The sequence below is a fragment of the Pipistrellus kuhlii genome, unplaced genomic scaffold, assembly GCF_014108245.1.
Source record: "Pipistrellus kuhlii isolate mPipKuh1 unplaced genomic scaffold, mPipKuh1.p scaffold_m20_p_12, whole genome shotgun sequence".
Classification (NCBI taxonomy): domain Eukaryota; kingdom Metazoa; phylum Chordata; class Mammalia; order Chiroptera; family Vespertilionidae; genus Pipistrellus; species Pipistrellus kuhlii.
Genome location: NW_023425427.1, coordinates 39,672,952 through 39,691,690, shown reverse-complemented (window position 1 = coordinate 39,691,690; position 18,739 = coordinate 39,672,952).

Here is an 18,739-nt window from a genome sequence, read left to right as displayed (position 1 = left end):
GTCTTTTAAAGTACTGAAATATACGATAATGAAAACTAGGATGGAAATGTGAAATGCATTTTTCTCATAAGACATATGTTCTCTTCTAAGTGTTGTATGTTGTCAGTAACATTTTGCACCTTATTTACTAAGAAAAGAACCTAAAAGGGAAAAACACAAGAAATGTCTTTACAAATGTCAAAATGCTAATATACTCTTTGCCTTGGTGACATATTTTTTATTTTTTATTTTTATTTTATTAATTATAAATATTTATTAAATACTTGGGAAATAGATCTGGTAAATTTATTTGATTAGCCATTTTGCAGATATTTAGAATACAGATGGTTCCAACTTTCGATGATTCAACTTAATATTTTGGGATGTTAGGATGGTGCAAAAGCAATATATATTCAGTAGAAACTATACTTCCAATCTTGAATGATTATCTTTTCAAAGTCTAGTGCTATACAGTATGACACTCTCTCATGATTCTGGGCAGTGGGCATTAGCTCCCAGTCAGCCATGTGATGATAAAGGTAAACAACTGATACTCTATAGTACATGCATTGTGTTCTAGGATTATATACAACCAATATAGCTATTTTGCCTGAATTTACTAGTAACTTTGAATAGTAAATTCATTCTTCCTGCCAAGACTTTTTATCACCTTTTGACTGAATTGAGAGAAGTAAAGGTTACTCCAAAGAAGAGGTATTAAAGCTATCTAAGAGAAAAGAGGAAATGAGAGTTGTATTTTAAAAGTCTTACTGTAGAATAAACAATGAAGCATACAAAAAGAATAGTTATAGAAGAGACAACAGCACATTAATAATGATATTTAATGGGATAAGTTATGAAAACTTTTTTTTATAATATCTAATTCAATAGGAAAGTGCTTAAAATAAATACAGGTAATTAGAAGTCTTTTTGTTCTTCCTATCAAATAGTTTGTTATTAAATATATAAGTCAAACATAAAAAATTAAACATAGATTTGCATTCTCTTATCATACATATTGAAAATGGAAAAATTATTGTTTAGTAATAGCATATGAATTCCAATGAGTACTATAGGGGACCTGAGATGTATTAATGAAATCCATTTGAGTTGCATATTTTCATAGAAGAAGAAAAATAGCATATTTTGATAATGATCATTCTTCCTCTTTTTCTTTACATTGACAATTTTTATAATCATGGAATCAATTTGATTTTGAATGAATAAAAAAGTAAAATTATCTCTTTTTAAATAATAAATTATACAGAGCAAAATGAATATCGGCAAATAAAAACAAAATAATTTAAAAATACAATCCAAATTAAACATTTAGTCGCAACTAAATAAAAGAATTGCTATTTCAATTCAAATTGAATCTTTCTCACAGAGTAGTTCGTTGATTATTGAATCATAAGTCAGAAACTGAATTCAGTTTCTAGCTATAGGATTTATTGTAATGTCAGTGTTTACTATGTAGAAAATAACCTCAGAATCTACAGCATTTTTTAAATAGGTGACAGTTCTCTTGAGTTTCTAAGAGCTAACCAATCTAAACTGATTACAAGGACTTAAGTGGGCTGGGTACTGGACTGCAGCTGGGTTCATAGCCTCCCACATGTCTCCTTCTGGACAAGAGCACCCTGAGCACTGCCTGCTCATAGCCTGGAAATAAGTCCAAGAGGCAAGTGGTAACCTGGAAGTTTTGTAATGCCTGAGCTAGACATTAGCATACCCTGACTTACACATTCATCTCCTTGGCTAAAGCAAGTCACGTGGCAAACCCAATGTCAAGGGATTAGGTGAAACTATTCTACAAGGTTCACTATACTAAAAAATAGCAGGCCAGACGTTGTCCATGCATGATTCTGAGGGAAAGTGAAGAATTGGTAGCAATAATTTATCATAAAACTAGGGGTGAGGTGCACAAAATTTGTGCACTGTGGAGGGGTTTTGTATCGTTGATCCCTGGCTCCATACTCTGGGAAGCTTTTCCTAATTCATTACTTACTTTACTTATATATAAAAAAAAAATGTTTTGGGTGAAGATTACTTAAGCAAACCTGTAGATTTTTTAAAAAAATATGTATTGCTAAAGAAGGTTTAGGTCTTAAGAATTATTTTAAGTTTTAAAATGTCTTAACTTTTTTATGATCCTAATTTTCCAAAACGTAGTAGGCTTCAGATCTCTTTGCTTCTGGTCTCTTCCACACTTAATTTTCTTTAAGAGACATAGTTCCCAAATCCACTTATATTTTTCTATTTTCTCATTCCCATGCTTGTCTCATTCAATTTAATAGTGGCTAGTTTGAATCTTTCTAACTTGAATAGGAAGACTATAATTTAATCTGATATCATCCTTGAGTCACTTGATTCAATTGACTTTTTTCTGGAGTTTTGCTAAAAGATATATTTCTTAATTTCTCACTGTCAGGGATTTAGACTTAGTTGGTTTTCTCAATAATACAAACACTCCCAAACTTTCTATTTTCTATTATATTTTTGCTCCCAATCTTTTCAATTCTTCCTTAAACTCATTTTATAATAATTTTTATTTAAATTAATAATAAACAACAAACTATACTAAGTAATGATTTTCAACTTTCTTCTCTGGACTCACAAATTTAATAGGCCCCCATATGCTTTCAAAGTTGCACAGGTAATCAAGTATTATGCTGCTACATGCCACAATTTCCAGCTTTCTAATGTCTGGTTTCTGGTTCTTTGTTCACTCTCTGACTTTTAAGCTTCCAAATTTATTTTTTCTTATAATTTTATAGCATCAATTCAAATTATCAATATTCTATTAGTGTATCGATAGTATTGACAATTTAGTGGCTTAATTCACAACATTTTTTTCTTATCTATTTTTAAATATAATTTTATTGATTTTTTTTTTTTTTTACAAAGAGGAAAAGAGAGGGATAGAGAGTTAGAAACATCGATGAGAGAGAAACACTCCCTACTGGATATGTGCTTGCTACCAAGGTACATGCCCTTGACCAGAATCAAACCTGGGACCCTTGAGTCCGCAGGCCGATGTTCTGTCAACTTAGCCAAAGGGGTTAGGGCTCTTATCTATTTTTTAATTTATCTTTTGTTGTTGAAAGTATTACAGATGTTCTCCTTTTTTTGCCATTGATGCCCTCCACCATGTGCCCATCACTCCCAGGCCTTGTCTGTGTCCGTGGGCTCTCCGTATATGCAAATAAATTCCTAGGTTAATCTCTCTCCACCTCCCCCCACTTCCGCTTTGCCTCTGAGATTAATCAGTCTGTTTGATACTTCTCTGTCTATTTTGTTCATCAATTTATTTTGTTCAGTAGGTTTCATATATGAGTGAGATCATGTGATACTTATCTTTCTTTGACTGACTTATTTCCCTAAGCATAAAAAATAAAATTGAATATGTTCCAGATATTCTCTTGCGTCCTTTTAAAAAAAAATGGTTAAAAATATGTGCTGTTGCTATATATAATGTGACTACTTTCAATATAACATTGAAGTGGAAGAGCTTGTGGAGGTTCCCAGAGCAAACCTTATACTTAGGTACAGAATACACTTCTAACCACATTGCATTAGACAGAACTCAATTATAAGATCCTACTTAACAAAGAACAGCAATCAAATATGGGAATTATAGCCTTTCTATAGACGTAGAAAGATGAAATGAGTTTGGTAAGGATCTTGCCAATTTTGACATACACACACACACACACACACACACACACACACAACACCCCTACATCTGCAAAATTCTAATACTGAATGACTTGAAGCAAGTATACGGTTTAAGGAATGATAAGTATATACTTAAAACAATACACACATCCAAACAATCTTATTAGGCTATATATGCCTCTTGATGATAATTGATAATATCTATTCATTTGAGAAATATTAGCATATACCCAATAAATTCAGTTTTTGTATAAATTTAGTATGACACACTTACATAGCCTATATTACCTTATCTAGTATTTTGAGAGGAAGGGAAAGGGAGAGAGAGAGAAACATCAATGATAAGAGAGTATCATTGATAAGCTGACTCCTGCACACACTCTATGGGGGATCCAGCCCTCAACCTAGCTATATGCCCTCACCTGGAACTGAACAGTGACCTCTTGGTTCATGTGTGGAGGCTAAACCACTGAGTCACATGGGCCAGGTCAACCTTAGCTATTTAAATTTTAAATTCCCCTAAAGAAGCTAGAAATAGTGATATTTAATAAAGTATATGACTCATGGATAGTCAAATGGGCATTAGTGGTTTCCAGATTAGAAATACAAGATCAATGGATCAAATCCTCCTACATTTAAGTATATATAGTATTTTATGACTATTGTTCCAAAGATAGTAGAAAGATTTCAAATCAAGAAGAAAAAGAAAATGAACTAGCTGTCAATAAATTATAGCTATATTAGTTTCATTAAGTATTCATTATGTACTATTTAAAATAAACAGTAGTACCGTGTTTCCCCGAAAATAAGACATCCTCCAAAAATAAGACCTAGCACATGGAAAGATAAGACATCCCCTGAAAATAAGACCTAGCGCAACTTTGGGAGAAAAAATTAATATAAGACACTGTCTTATTTTCGGGGAAACAGGGTATATAAGGTCAAATGATTACTTAGCAAATAACTATATAATACTTTACATGTAAACAAAACACTATAATTACACTGATAAGCAAAAATAAACTAGTTTCAGCAGTGTTTATGGAAATGACCAGGAATCAGAAATTTTCAGGCACTATATTCAAGTTTGTGGATTCATTTACATTAATTTTAAAATGTATTTTAAAACATTGTATTTTTTCCATGACTTTTAAAACATTGAATTACTTCTCATAAATTCTAAGCTTTGTTTAAAGCACAAACTTATATTAGAACATTGTATTGCAGAATATCAGAGAAGAAAAAATTAGAAAAGGGGAAGGATAATTTTCTTGGTTAATGTAGTTTTTTGTTTACTTTTGTATTTATTAAATACAGAAGCTATCCTAGTGCAGTGTAAAGTAAAATCATTGGATCAGGAATCGAACATTCTTTTCCATCTTGACTCCATCATTTTCTAACCATACAACCATTTTTTGTTGTTAATCCTCACCTGAGGACATTTTTTCTCCATTGCTTTTTTTCAGAGAGAGTGGAAGGAGGGCTAAGAAAGGGGGAAGACAGAGAAAAAGAGACAAAGAGAGAGAAACATCAAAGTGAGAGAGGCACATCAACTGGTTGCCTCCCCCACACACCTGAAATAGGGGTGAGGAAGGAGTGAACCACAACCCAGGTACTTGCCCTTGACTGGGAATGTAACCTGCAACACTTTGTTGCTTTGACTCTAACTACTGACAACACCAACCAGGACAAGTCTTACCAACATTGACAAGTAAAATCTTTCATAATTACTGGTCACATAAAAACAGTGACTGGTTTTGAATAACAGATAATTTAATAACTACTTTTCCTATATCAAAGACTGAGTGGTTCTGAAAGCCAAATGAGACAATGTATATAAAAATAGTTTGAGCCTGCCAGTGTTGCTCAGTGGTTGAGCCTCAACTCATGAACCAGAAGGTCATGGTTTAATTCCAGGTCAGGGCACATGCTCAGGTTTCAGGCTCCCTCCCCAGTAAGGGGCATGCAGGATGCAGCAGATTGATGATTCTCTCCCTCTTCCTCTCTGAAATCAATAAAAGTGTATTAAAAAATAGTTTGAAAATAAATTGTTATAAATGTCAAGTTATTGGTATTATTATTATTTCTAAAATCACTTACTAGACTATGTCTCAGGTGAGGTTTATTTTTTTTTCTCTTTAATAACTATCATTTTTTAAAAATACTTGTACTTTAGGTCATAAGATACCCATTATTCCTAACCTATTATCTCTTCATTCTTTGTATTTCTCTTGGTGCATTCTCCCAAAATAAATGCTATCCTTTTCTAACATGTAAAATGCATTTATAATCCTTATTAAGGAAGACAGGCAATATAAAAATATGAAAAATGTATATCTAATGATCAGGGTAAAAGACATGAGTAATTTTTAGTACAACTTGCCATCAACAGTACTGAGCACTGGGGAATGTGTAAGACATGTGTAAGAATCAATATTAAAACCTTACTTAGTAGAGTGTAAGAGGGCAATAGTGACATTCAGCATTGCACTTTACATTTTGCTAATGGATTAGAATGGCAACTGTCATTTTGAGCTCCTTAATAACAAAATTCACTTTGCTCTGTAAAGTTTAACATAAAAGGATATCAAAGCATTAGCATGCTCTCAAGATAGATTGAAATGGAAGGAATGACTGACAAAGTGTTGCGCCCCCCACCCACTATGGTTTCTATATTCTTATTAATTCCTTTTAATAATAAAAATCCAAGTTCAACTTAATTTTGGCTTTTTGGTTTTTTTTACTTTTTTATTTTTTAAATAAATCTTTATTGTTCATATTATTACAAATGTTCCTCATTTTTTCCCCCTCCATTGCTCCCCTCCACCATGTTCCCACCCCACCCTCTGCCCTTTCCCTACCCCCCATTGTCCTCATCCATAGGTGCATAGTTTATGTTCAGGCTCTTCCCACACACACCCCCGAAGTCCCCTTTCCCTGAGAATTGTCAGTCCACTCCCCTTCCATACCTCTGATTCTATTATATTCACCACTTAATATTGTTCATCAGGTTTTTTAATTCCCTTGGCTTTTAGTTTCACTTGTTGATAATTATGTATTTGTTGATCATAATTTTATCTATATCTTCTTCTCTTCCTAAAGAACCCCTTTCAGCAATTCGTATAATTCTGGTTTGGCGGTGATGAACTCCTTTAACTTATTTTTATTTGTGAAGCTATTTATCTGGTCTTCAATTCTGAGTGATAGCTTTGCTGGGTAGAGTATTATTGGCTATAGAAATATTCACCTTGAATATTTCTTGCCATTCCTGTCTGGCCTGCATGGTTTCTGTTGAGAAATCAGCTGACAATCATATGGGTGCTCCTTTATAGGTAACTACCTGCTTTGCTCTTGCTGCTTTTAATATTCTCTCTTTGTCTTTTGTTTCTTGGAATTTTAATTATGATGTGTCTTGGTGTGGTCCTCTTTGGATTCCTTTTGTTTGAGGTTCTGTGCGCTTCCTGGACTTGTAATTCTAATTCTTTCCTCAGGTGGGGGAAGTTTTCTGTCACTATTTCTTCCAATATTCTTTCGGAATCTTGCTCTCTCTTATCTTCTGGGACCCCCATAATTCTGATGTTGGTTCGTTTGAAATTGTCCCAGAGGTTTCTTACACTATCTTCAACTTTCTGGATTCTCTTATTTTCTTGCTTCTGTGGAGCAGTGTCCTCTGTCTTTTTCTGTTCCAAATCTTTGACTTGATTCTTGCAAACTTTCATTCTGTTTTTAGGACTCTGTATAATATTTTTTATTTCAGACAATGTATTCTTTATTTCTAGTTGATCCCTTTTCATATCCTCATAGGTCTCATTTATTTTATTAGCCTTTTCTAGGAAATTCTTGAAAAACCTTATAAGTGTGGTTTTGAACTCTATATCCAGTTGCTTCTTTTCCTCCATTTCTTTTGTTTGTGATCTGTTTCCTTGTCTCGGCATTTTCAAAGCTTCCCTGAGTTGGTAGAGTGGCTTTGTGTGCTAAGATGTCCTATATGGTTCAGTGGGTCAGCCTCCCAGTTACCTGAGGTGGATAGTCTTAGTGTACCCTTTGTGGGCTATGTGTGCAGTCTTGTTGTTAAGCCTTGCTTGTTGTTGGTATCACCGGGAATCTTTAATCTCCAAGCCAATTGTCTATGAGGATCAGAAGTGTTTCAGCTAGGAAGGTTTCTGTATTCTGCTTTAATGGGGCGGAGTCTTGGGGTGGCACAGACAAGCTTTGTTGAATCCCGCACAATTGGTTGCAGGCTCACACACCTCTTTGGTATAGGTGCAGACAAGCCTTAGATTCCTCTCTGTCCCTCCCTAGGAGAGTCCTAATCCCAGCGAATGAGAAAGCTAGCCACTGGAAGGGCTTCTGTGTTCTGCTTGGATGGGGCGGAGTCTTGGGTGGTGCAGACAAGCTTTATTCAGCTTCTCCCTATAAGGGTCTGGTTTCTGAGTTCCACAGTAATGGCCACTGGCTTCACACACCTTCGAGAGATTTCTGCCCACTGCCTGACAGTCTGGCCTCTCCTTGTCTGGGGCCATCTATCAGCGCAATAGGGTGGTTCTGTTTTCCTCCCAAACAAGAAAGCTAGCTGCAGTGCATTAGGTGTCTGCCCTCTCCATGCGCCTGGAGTAAGTCAGTAGCAAACTTGGCCCGCCCTCTCCGTGCTCGGCAAGCAAGCCAGCAGCAAAGTCGGCTGGCCGCCTTTTGGCGCACACAGTTCTCTGAATCTTCATAGTTCCTGAGGTTCAGCGTGCCTTCTCTCTCCTTCCCAGATGGTAGAGCCTCCTCTCAGCCAGCCGTCTGGCGCTTCAGGGCGATGTTTCCCCTGTTTTTCAGTTCTAAATTTAAATTTGTTGTGGTAGGCTGCATTCGGGTGTCTACCCTATGCCGCCATCTTGGTTTCTCCATCTCAACTTAATTTTTGTTTGTAAACAATAATGATGATCATGGGATCTCTCTGAGTTTTGATATAATTGACCAGGAGGTAACTGGTAATTGTTAAATGCAAATAAGAGATAACTTATGTTGGCATGATAGCTTTACAATATATCAGTAGTGTCATGGCCTTTGTTTCTCAGTGGTTAGAGGGACTCATTTTTAATTTCTGGCAAAGGGCATGTGCCTGCATTGTAAGTTTGATCCCAGCTTTGGTTGAGGCAAGTTTTTGAGGTGACCAATCAATGTGACTCTCTCACATTACTGTTTCTCTCTCTCTCTCTCTCTCTCTCTCTCTCTCTCTCTCTCTCTCTCTCTTTCTATCTCTTTCTCTCTTTCGTTCTCCCTCCCTTTCACTCTCTCTCTAAAGTCTATGGAAAAATAGATCCTGGAATGAGGATTAACAGAAAAAACAACTATCCAGCAGTTTAATTTCTTTAAAAATATATTTGTATTGATTTTTTTTTTTCCAGAGAGAAAGGGAGAGAGATAAAGAGTTAAAAACATCAATAAGAGAGAAAGATCAATCAGCTGCCTTCTACACATCTCCTACTGGGGATGTGCCTGCAACCATGGTACATGTCCTTGATCAGAATTGAACCTGGGACCTTTTAGTCCACAGGCTGACACTCTATCAACTGAGCCAAATTGGTTAGGACCAGCAGTTGAATCTACACTAATAAAAGAGAAACATGGAAATTAACAATCACTCCACTACACCCACAAGCCATAACCACCAGCCAATCAGGAGCAAGTATCAAATTAACCCAACCAAGATGGCGGCTGGCCACTGAGCTGAAGCAAGCAGGAGGCTTGGGTTGCCCCGGCAATGGAGGAAGCCAAGCTTCCCGCCTAAGCCAGCAGTCTGACATCCTTAGCAATGCTGCAGAGTCAGGAAAGGCTCCCACCACTGCCACTGCGTTCCCCAGCCATGAGCCAGGATTCTGGCTGAGCAGTGCTCCTCCTGTGGGAGCACACTAACCACCAGGGGTCAGTTCCTGCATTGAGTTTCTGCCCTGTGGGTGGTCAGTGCGCATCATAGCAATGGGTTGTTCAGCTGTTTGGTCAATTTGCATATTAGCCTTTCATTTTATAGGATTATATATAACAAAAGCATAGGAAGTAAATATATGTCATCACATTATATTTCATATCTGTTTACTTTCTTCTATCTGGCAAAGAAATTCAATCACCTATATCCTATTAATAATATGAAAATTACTTTTATTGTCCTTAATAAATACTTCTATCATCTCTTTCAGAACCATGACACTGTATTTTGATTACCTTTAATGGTCATCCATTTCTCTAATACCTGCAAAAAGCCATGAAAAGTGGCACAGCTCAATAAAAGCATCACGAGTAGGAGGCTGGCATTCAAAGTGCTGTTCCTGCTCATGCTGGCCTATTGTCACTTGAAAGACAGTTCTTGTGTGAAAAGAGGTGAAAGGCCCAAAAGAAGAGTTGTATGACTGCACTTTTGTTAACAGTTAAATGACAGGTACAGACGTAGCAGCCAAATGTAAATCAATCATACTACATCTAACATGTATTTGTCTGAGTGTGGGAGAAGAGGCTGCTGAGAATCTGGGATAAAGACAAAGTGAAAATATCACATTTTGAATCAAACACATACACACAAGATATACAGCATAAATCATCTACATAAAGATGATGATTTTCCTTTTTTGCTTCATATTTCTTTTAGATTTCACTGATATCAAACCCTCAAATACCCTCTCCTTTCCTTGGTTTTCATATTTATATTACTGAGTATGCTCAGTGTCTTTCAGCAGGCAGGGTCTTTTGTATGAACCCAACAATTGCTATATTCCTACCCTCCTCAATTACTGTGCACTGATGTTTTTATGAAACCTAAAAGCAATCCAGTGAATTAGCAAGTAAAGACCACAGGCATCATTCCTATTTTTTCTGCACCTTGAATTGCTAGGATAATTTTCAGAAATGACAGTTAGTCAGCTATAAAGGCATAGAACACCAAGTAAAAGCCTACTCTGCAACCCAAGGCCTACATTGACCTTGAGCCAATTATTTCAATGCCTTAAAGCCCAAGGTGGAAATTGAAGAGATGAATAAAAACCCTGTAGGATTATTTATAAGATTGGATATAATGTTTATAAAGTCTTTCACATAGTGCTGGGCATAGAGGGGCATTCAGTGAAAAATGGTACTAGTATTATAAAGAAGCATTATATATTGGAAACCCAAGTTTGGTAATACTTAAAAACATAAAATATTTTAGGCTTACGGAAAGTATAAGGACATCTTTTCATGTTTGAGTGTTTCTAGAGTACTAGGCACTTTGCAGAGTGGAATTAGAGGCTGTCCTTGATTTTACGCTTACTGAAGTATCTGCTTCTTGCTATTGATTTTACAAGTATACACAGCTCTTGTGGGGAAAAAGAGTGTAAGTAACAAATGGTTTAAAAATAAAATATACGATAAAATGGCTTTGGAGAATTTTGTTTGGGTGCTAACTCACAAAATATGTCAAGGATCATATGAAATTTATAATACAGTTTAAACATCTCAAAGCTAGATGGGGCAATTAGCAGTATGTGGCATGCCTAGCCATCCCTAAGTAATAAGAGTAAGACCCACATAGTTATCTAACTAATACATATGATTGTAAGAACTTTGGATATATTATTATCTTTTATGTATTGCTGAAGTTTGATCCCTTATACATCTTGGCTTACCTTTTATTTTTCTCTATTATTATTATATATTTTTATTATTTAAGTATTACATGTCTCTTTTTTTTCTCAATGAACTCCCCCCTGGCCAGTCCCAACCATGAGGGCAAGCCCCCATTGCCCCAGTGTCTGTGTCCATTGGTCATACTAATATGTATGCATACAAGTCCTTTGGTTGATCTCTCCCCCACTCCCTTCCCCTCTTTTTTTCCGTGAGGTTGGATGATCTGCTCAGTGCCACTTTGTCTCTGGATCCATTTTTGTTCATCAGTGTATGTTGTTCATTATATCCCACATATGAGTGAGAATCTTGTGATATTTATCTTTCTCCAACTGGCTTATTTAGCATAATTTTCTCTAGGTCCATCCATGCTGTTGCGAATGGTTCAAGTTCCTTCTTTTTTATAGCAGCGTAATATTCCATTGTGTAGATGAATCACTGTTTCTTAATCCACCCTTTGCTGATGGGCACTTAGGCTGTTTCTAAATCTTAGCTATTTTATTTTTAAAATATATTTTATTTATTTTTTACAGAGAGAAAGAGAGAGGGATAGAGAGTTAGAAACATCGATGAGAGAATCATCAGTCAGCTGCCTCTTGCACACCCCCTACTGGGGATGTGCCCACAACCAAAGTACATGCCCTTGACCTGAATCGAACCTGGGACCTTTCAGTCCGCAGGCCAATGCTCTATCCACTGAGCCAAACCGGTTTCGGCTAAATCTTAGCTATTTTAAATGGTACTGCTATGAACATAGGGGTGCATATAACCTTTCTGATTGGTGTTTCTGGTTTCTTGGGATATATTCCTAGAAGTGCAATTACTGGGTCAATAGGAGTTCCGTTTTACTTTTTGAGGAAATTCCATACTGTTCTCCACAGTGACTGTAACAGTCTGCATTCCCACCAGCAGTTCACAAGGGTTCCTTTTTCTCCGCACCCCCACCAACACTTGTCATTTGTTGATTTGTTGATGATAGCCATTGTGACAGGTGTGAGATGGTACCTTATTGTTGTTTTGATTTGCATCTCTTGGATGATTAGTGACTGAGCATGTTTTCATTACATACATTATTTTATTTCATTTTAATGATTCCTGAATTTTGTTTATCTCAGATTTTTAACATTGAGTTCTGAGAATTGTAGAAAATAATTATGTAAGGATATAATTAAATATTTTTTACTTTTTTATTTTACTTACTTGTCATCCATATAAATGGGCTTTAAAATGTCACAACCACAAAATCCTAAAGTTATTTTGGCACCAACCCTCTCTTAACTCTCTTACCTAATAAATCATCAAATCCTTTATATTAACCTAGGCATCTTAATATTACTGCCATTTGATAGTTTTTTGTTTGTTTTTTAATATGGTTTAGCGCAAAAACTGTCAACTAGCCCCCATCACAGATCACTCTGCTTAGCCAACTATGTTCATGCCATGCCTCTGCTAGAAATTTCTTAGCAAGGCTTCTGCGCTCTTCACAACAGGCATCTTCCCACACCTGGAGACTCAGTGCCAGCCACTCCTCACACTACCACCCATCACAAGCTTTAGTATATCCATCACATATAAACACATTCTATATGTTTGCTCCTGCAGCATCAAACCTCTAATTCCCCCAAAATATAACACCAGGTCATGTCAGCAATTAAAAATATGGTAGAGTATAACTGGAAAAAGTAATATAAGAGTAATTTTGAGGAAGTGTTGCAAGTAAAATCTCATTCATGACAGAACTAGTATGATACAGGAACTAGAAAGATGGGATCTTGAATAATGACTGTTCACAGCAGTTACAAGATATCTGGAACATAGCCACAGGTAAGAATGGTGATATTTGATGGAAAAAATTAATCTGAATTTGGAGATTGCATCTAGAAATGGGAGATAAAGGAAATTCCACTGACCTGGAGATAAAGTAGTCTGAAACTGAGAAGTCGAAATACATGAGTTTTGCATGATCACAGAATGATTCCTGTTACACACAGATGTGTAAAGGACATATAGATTCTTATAGGTGGGATCTTGAATTCTTGAATACAACTATTCAAGGCTGTTTCAAGATGTCTGGAATATAGCCACAGAAAAGAATGGTGATATTGGTGCCAATGTGTACTAATGTATGGTTTACTTGAGCCTGATTCTCTTAGCAATAGAAGCTGATTTCCCCAGCAAATGATTTCATATTCTTTCTTTTTTCCTAATATCTGGGGACTTTCTCAGTTGAATTGACTACTTTAATTTTTACAGCTTCTTCAGCCTGCCCTGTGGTCTAATGGTAGCATCTATTATGAGACTACCTTGCCCTCCAACACATTGCCCCCTGATCTTCTGTGCATCAATGACACAGGAACTGAGAAGCATTTGGAAGTATAAGCTAGACCTTCTCTTTGCTGGACAATACTGTTCCTCCCCACGCCCTAACTATGAAAATGTCCAAAGTTAGCTAAAGTACCCTTTATGCAAAAGTTCTCTCTCTCTGCAATCCCAATGTTTGGTTGGGCAAATCTCACACAGATTTGACCTCAACCTGAACCTTGTCCCTCCAACCACTACATGCTTTGTAATTCCAGGGCTGCAAATTCAGGGCACATGGCAGCCCTGACCAACACCTCTTCTCAGTAAGAGCCTCCCTGCTCTTCTCATTGTTTTCTTCTAAATTCCATGAAAATAGAGGTGCTAGAATTTTCATTTATCTTTACTAGTCTTCCTAAGTCTTCTACTATATCAAACTCTATCATTAAACTCTCAAGCTCAGACAACAATATGCTCTATAGGAAAATGGAAAGACAATGCTTTTTCTCATAGCAATGCCTGATTTTAAATCTATATTTTTTCAGCATTTATTTTGAATATCACTTTATAAATATTCTTTCTTTTTCTTTGTTTTCTCCTGAACCACATTAATGCTGTTAACAGAAGTACGATGGGAGGTACTTTGGGGAATGGATAATTTCTACAATTTTAACACATACTTTCTACCCTTATGTGAAGTCAAACAAATTCTTTATATTTAAAAAAATGATAGAAAATAGATCAAAACATTATAAATAAAAGTTATGTGATACAAGTTATAAAACTGGGAGTAGGCTTTTTAAATGAATATATTTTATTTAATTTTATCATTTCTGTAATGATTATTTTCCTCACTACTTCATGGCAGTGAGGATGTCCTTAATTCTTCTAGGAATATATTTATGGTATTCTGTATACATAGTATTTTACAAGAAGATTAAATAATAACAGGATATTTTTTAGTCTTTTTTTATTCAGGCTACAAGACTTTTCCTTAATCAAAATAACAATAGTTAAAATTTATTAACGGTCCAGGAGCTTTGAAAAGTATTTACAAACAAGGTGTTTTATAATGCATAGAACAACTAGTTAAGATTGTGTAATTATTAGTTCCATGTAATAGAGTAGTATTTCCCAAAGTGTGGTACTCGTACCCCCAGGGGTATGGGAAGAGTTTGGTGGGGGTACGCATTGCACCGGAGTTTGGTAGGGATATGCACTGCACCGTGCTTAGCTGCGCCTAATTCTACATTCTAATGAGTATGAGGGTTACTCAGCGTTATGAAATTATAGAAGGGGGGTACACATATGTCAAAAGCTTGGGAAACACTTCAGAAGCAATAGAGTCAAAGGGGCAAAATAAAAGATCACAAAACTAATAAATGCCTTTTAAATTCTCCTCTATATATTCTTAGTTTCACCTGTTCCAAAGAAATTTGGCTAATTTTGCACAACCAGCCACAGCTACAAAAATCCCCTTTGTATGGATTCTAACCAACTTCAAATGTCTACATCATTATTGTTCCGCTCCCAATGGACCCAATGCACAAATTTTGCTCTTTGTTCAAATTTCCTGTTGATGCTCAGGAATAAAACACCATGGCAGCATTAGGTGCCTACATCAAAGCAACATAATAGTGAAAAGACATTTTAACTCTGAAGGTAAATGTTTGGCCAACAGGAGATGGTAGCAACAAGAGAATAAATTTTTCTCTACTCTTCTCTCATACATAGACATCCCTCAGAAGCAATCATTAATAAGGCTTCTTGGGAGATAATCCCATAAGATCAAGCAGTCTGAGCACATTTAACATCACATAGTGATTAACTTGGGTGTGCAGCCCTGAATCAGTTCTCTCCTCTTCCCTGCCTAACTTTCCTTTACCCTCAGCCCTGCTCCCAAGGTTTAATTTTATTACTGAATGAAGTATTAACACTTAAGTCCTTGCTTCAGGCTCTGTTTCTAAGAAACTCAGTCTGAGACAGTTTGTTTCAGGAAAAAACCTAGAAAGTAGTCTTAGGATAATATGTGGAAGCTGTATTATTGACCACTCTCACAGCAATGATTCCTTTGCTAGTATTGTGAGAGACAGGTGGTTAGCTCTGGCACTCCATGACACCACAATTAAGGCTTTTCCTTGTGGTTAGTTGGCATAAGGTGGAAGTTAAGATTTAGGATATGTGGCAGCAAGCACTTATATGGTAGGGTGGCAATAATAATTATAGGGAATGTGGGCTGGCTTTTGTTAAAGATACTGGGAGGTTTGAAACAGAGCAGCATAGACTTAGGGCTGGCAATTGCCAACTTGAGACACTGTGAATTCCAGAGGGCCATTATGGATTCATTTATGCAGAATCTTAACATTTATGGGTACAAGGCACTTAACAGAAAATCAGACCCAAGATTTCATTTTAAGTGTGACAGAGCTACCAAAGGGACCAGATATGCTGCCCTGAGGGATCTCATCTACTTAGTTCAGGAATGAAGTTGGAAAAGAGCAAGCTCTTAAGAATGGGAGGGACATGTGTGTGGACAGAGCTGAGAATTTAAAACTCTAGATTCCAGTGAACAAAAGCAGAATCAGCTCCTTGGCAAAAGAGAGCAATTTTCCTAGCATAGAACACATGGGAAGACCTAATGGAGGCAGATGTTTCCCAAAAATACTGCTTGTGCTCAGGAGATGCCCTGCCAATGTTAATGCTACCCAGGCTCATTACGAAGTAATGGCAAGCTTTATTCAGGACAAATTCATTTAATCACAGGGTGCAAACTATAAGATCCTAAAAGTGTCATAGCACGGTAGTAAAATATGAAGCTTGTCACTGGTTGACTTCCCGGGGAAACAGACTCTGTGATGTAGAATTGCATGCAAAAGTTTTATTGAAGTATGCTCTTGGAAGTAGCATTAGTTGGGGATGAGGGAGGTAGGACTGGGCGAAGGAAAAAGCTGAACTGATGTGATGCAGTTAAAGAAGGGGCCTCAGTCAATCCCACAAACAGTTCTGGAGTTGAATCAAGGAAAAGGGGCTTTAGTTTATTTTTAATAGACCATCCATATGATATGGGCTGAGCCCTGGAGGGGGCTGATCTTGTTAAGGCATCTCTCTGTGGTCAAGGACAATTCTCAGAAATAGACTTGGCTGTGAGGTATCAACCAACATGGCCAACAGTTGGAGAAAATCAGTCCTGAGTGAAGAACTGGGTAGTACACAATAATAAATATTACAATATGAGATAATTTATTGAATTTAAGGCACTCAGTACTAATATTACTATTGGTAATATTAGACTATTTTACCAATTAGACTATATAACCAATATTACTATTGGTAATATTAGACTAGATTGTGAGTGAAGAACTGGGTAGTACACAATAATAAATATTATAATATGAGATAATTTATTGAATTTAAGGCACTCAGTACTAAAATGAAAATCAGTTCTCTGTCAGGAATTAGAGTAATCCTCAAAATCTCTTGAGATGATTCTTTGAAGCTTGGACACAATCTCAGCCTACAGTGCTAGTAAATAAGGTGGAGAGTTCAGTACTTCCTTGCCAAAATATGAAGGAAGAAGGAAATACCCAAAGAATTGGTAATATTTTTAGACTAGATTGTGATGTACAACTTGAGAATACACTGTCAAAATATTTTTCCAAAATATTTCTAGAAGTCATTTCTCTCACTGAGGCAATGTAATATGGAATGCACTGGTAGAGCTTGGAAGAAAAACCAACATCTTTAAGAAACTCGATGTTTCTTGTCCTCTGTAGAACTTAAATGATGCCCTGAAACTCTACTCTCTGGGATAAATGTGAATAATGGGGTTCTGGAATAGAAGCATATAGGTGGCAGGATAGATTTAATTACTCTAATGGGTACCATGGCTAAAGTGTAAATCAGCGAGTCTTCATACACAGGTATCTGGGTTAGTAAAGAAATCACAGTGTGTTAGGAGAAAGATAGATGATAAGCAGAGTAGTGTGTTGTTTGACCTATATTATAAAAGATAAATGAAAGACTGATAGCTTGTGAACTCATAACAGGCACTAGTAACCAAAATGGGTAATTGGGGTTTCTCACAAAAATTCAAGATTTAAGTCAGTTCACAGAACAAAAAGCAATTGATTGAAAGGAATTCAGGTTGTCTTGAGAGTTGATTCATCAATATTACTACAAGTAAATTAAGTATATACTCCTTTGATATTTTCCAAAAGGTACTTACAGAAAACACTAGGATAACTGTGTAGTAGGAAACAAGAATGACAGATATTTTAAGGGCTGTTAAATAGAGAGTGTGGACTGAGACTGATGGTATGAGTGAGAACTTTGGGAGCCAGGTGGAATATTGAGCCAAGACACTCACACAGCGCAACGTATTGAACATGTCCATACAACTAACCTCTGGTTATTTCTCTGGTCATCAAGTGGATAATTAAATCTGACATATTTAACAGCTAGGTGATCCTTACATAGAGTTAGGATCTGTGGAGTAAGAGCCATTACAGTAAAAAAATAAAAAGCAGCCTGGAGAAGATATAAAGAAATGCTATATTACAGGAGAAATGATGATGATAAACACCACCATCAAATACATAAAAAAGTGCAAGGGTACTGGTTCCTATAACACCCCCATTCAATTTACATACTGGAAAGATTTTTTTAATTGATCCTTAATGATAGATAATTATGGTCTGATTACCTTATACTTATCCAAGTTGTAGACCCAATTACAGCTATATGCTAGACATGGTATGTTCATTGGTGCAATTCCACACACCTCCATCACTTGGCACATATGAATTGATTTGGCAGTTGCATTCTTTTGATTCCTGACAGTAGGGAGGACCAAAAGCAGTTTGGCATCACACAGTAGGGACATAAGTGTACATTTGCTGATTGCTCCAAGACTATGTTAATACTCACGCTCACATTCATGATATACTCTTCAGGAACATTGATCTCTTTGCTCTTTGGGAGAATGTCAAGTGGGTCAACTAATGATGTATCATGCTAATTATACTCAATAATCAGAAACTAACAAGTATCTATATGCCCTATGGTGACACCAGACTATCTGAGAGTGAAAGAAAGTCCTATTGAAGGTGCAGGGTCTCCCATATCAGTGAATATTTAGGGGTTGGAG